Raw genomic sequence first — 2,977 nt, 5'->3', positions numbered from 1 at the left:
GGCTTGGTTTGCCATTTCCTTCTCAAGGAAACTGAGGCAAACAGGGTTAAGTGACTTGCTTAGGGTCATACAGCTAGGAAGTATCTGAGGTCAGATTTGAACTTGTTTTCCTGACTCCAGGCCCAGCACTCTATGCACTGTGTCACCTAGCTGCCTTGCTTAGCACAGTACCTGGAACATAGGAAGTGCCAAATAATTTTTAAGGGGGCGGCAGAGACAGCAGAGCCAGAGCACAGAGGCAACTGCAGTGCGAGGAAGGCAGAACTGCAAAGGACTGAGGGGCCACCACTACCATGAGTCTCCTAAATAAGCCCGAGAGTGAGATGACCCCCGAGGAGCTGCAGAAGCACAAAGAGGAGTTCAACGTTGGGCCCCCATCGGTGCTCACCCAGTCAGTGAAGAACAACATCCAGGTCCTTATCAACTTCCACCACAACAAAAAGTTTCTGGGCTGAGTGAAGGCCTTTGACAGGCACTGCAGCATGGTCTTGGAGAACGTGAAGGAGATGTGGGTGGAGGTGCCCAAAATCAGCAAAGGCAAGAAAAAGTCCAAATGGTGAACAAAGATCATTACATTTCCAAGATGTTCCTGAGAGGGGATTCAGTCAATCCAGTTCTCAGGAACCTACTCATTGCTGGCAAGTAGTGGAGCCCAAGCCTCTCTTTGCACCCTAATGAGGCTGAGGACTCCATTAGCTTTTCCTTTTGTGATTAAAACCTTCCTGTTTTTTCTAAAAAAAAAAAAATAATAATTTTTAAAAAATAATTTAGCTATATGCCAATCAGTGTGCTTAGGTACTGTGATAAATACAAGGGTAAATGAAGTTTAGTGTACTCACATGATATGAAAAGGAATTATATTCCTAAAGTTAAGCTGGTTGAAAAAACTTCATTTAATTTCTATAGGATAAAGAAATGTTTCCAAACCTGTAAGTCACAGACTCTATGAGACCACAGTCGTTGCAAGGGCTCCTTCTGTGAATTAATATGTCTGCCAAACAGACTGAATAAATAATGTATTTCCCATGTATATTGGTATTTTTCAAACGCATGTTGTGATTAATAAAATACAAACTGAATTGCAGGCTTTATTGAATTCCTGACAACTTTTTGGCAGTGTATGTTCTCAATGAGAAGGGAAAGGAATAAGCATTTATATGACACTATGTGCTAAGTACTTTCTAAACAAACATTTTACAAATATTATACGATGCTTACAACCTTTGAGGTAGGCACAGTTATCCTACAGTTGGAGAAATTGAGGCAAACAGATTGTGACTTTCCCAGGATCACACAGCTATTACGTATCTAAAGTCAAATTTGACCTGAGGTCTTCCTGATTTTAAGCCTGGGGCTTTATCCACTGTGCCACCTAGTTACTTCTAATCAGGGGATACTAATAGGTACTGTCATGTGGGGCTTCCGTATAATTTTTTTTTTACATTAAAAAGAAGTTCTTATATGAGTTAAGAACCACTAGAACAAAATGCATTTATTACCAGTGGAGAGTACCATAATGCATTTCTGTAGCAGAGATTCATCAGAATCATCAATAGGGATGATAGGGATGGATATAATATGCGAAATTATATACAACCCTTAACTCTATTACAATCCAATTATTCACATCATGATGCCCTTGGAATTTTATCTCCAGTATTTTAGTTTTTAAAAGAATCACGGCAAAACAAATTGGATACTTTTTTGATAGCCCATTTTTATGTAATAAAAGGCAAGAATAGTATATATAGATGGAATCAGCCGTAGAGTCAGGGAGGCATGGATTGAAATACTATGTCTAATGCCAATTAGGTGGGCCACTAGGTGACGCCATAGTGCATGGAGTGCTGGACCAAGATTCAGTAAGGCTCATCTTCCTGCATTCATATCTGGCCTCAGACACGTACTATTTGTGTATATACCTGTGATGTAAAAATCTAGAGACTCTTTCTCTACTGATGCAGACTGACAATTCATCTGTAACTTAGTCTTATTGAGTTTCCTGTAGGGCACTACAAGTTTAAGTGATTAGCTCGGGGTCACACAGGTCAGTATGTATCAGACATGGGACTTGAATCTAGGTTTTCTGACTTTATCTACAGATAAATACAGTATGGGTTTTCTATCTGCCCATTATCAGACTTACAGATATTTAATTATGAAATGAGATAATTATATACTGAAAAACAAGCTAGTGTTAATTTTTAAAATATTCAAATGATGGTAGTTGGGCTTTTATACAATCTAGAGGAAAGGGAAATGGGACACGTAGCAAGGCAGAGCTTGAAAGAATTCATATCCATGAGGACAACCTCTGACTCCAAAGGAATTCTACTAACCCCTGTGCTTAGCCTGTTCTGATCTATTCTAGACTAATGCATTTGTAAAGGACTCCATCCCCTTTTGTCTACCTTAATATAAAACCACATAGCCCCTAACAGCTCCGGGCTATCCAATTTCCATAAAATGTCAAACTGCTTAACTGAGTTCCTTACTTCTATACTGCTGCCCAAATGATATTCCAAAAACACAGATCTAACCATCACACTACTCTGTTCAGAATGCTGCAGAGTCTCCCTCCTCCAGCTCTACTTCACAGATCCATCGCATATTATCTTTTTCACATACACTCTATTCTAGACTACCTGACCTGTATCCCCAACTCAAAAAAAGTCAGGGACCAGATGCCAAAGAAGTAGAACTCATATCTTCCTTTTCCCATTCTCGTGTAAATGAGTGTGTCCCTGCAGTTTGGCTGTCGATAAACTCTGGAGCTCAACTGAGTGTACTTCATTGCCCCTGTTCTTTGAAATCTTAGACCTGATTGGCATGGATAATTCTTCATTTCCCGCCATCAACCCTGCTTGGTTTCCACTCCCAGAGAAGTGAACAACTCTCATACTTTCCCCTAGGATAAATAAAATTCATCACCAGATATCTCATCATGGAGATGATTTCAGCTATGGTACTCAACAGG

General features: G+C 39.9%; 1 pseudogene; it reads left to right on the top strand.

Annotated features, from left to right (window-relative positions):
- Positions 1-293: 293 nt before the first annotated feature.
- LOC140498089 (small nuclear ribonucleoprotein Sm D2 pseudogene) lies at positions 294-646 on the top strand (annotated as a pseudogene).
- The last annotated feature ends 2,331 nt before the right edge of the window (positions 647-2,977 follow it).

This window comes from Notamacropus eugenii, chromosome 4 (genome assembly GCF_028372415.1).
Source record: "Notamacropus eugenii isolate mMacEug1 chromosome 4, mMacEug1.pri_v2, whole genome shotgun sequence".
Taxonomy (NCBI): Eukaryota; Metazoa; Chordata; class Mammalia; order Diprotodontia; family Macropodidae; genus Notamacropus; species Notamacropus eugenii.
This window is presented reverse-complemented; position numbering and strand designations above follow the sequence as displayed.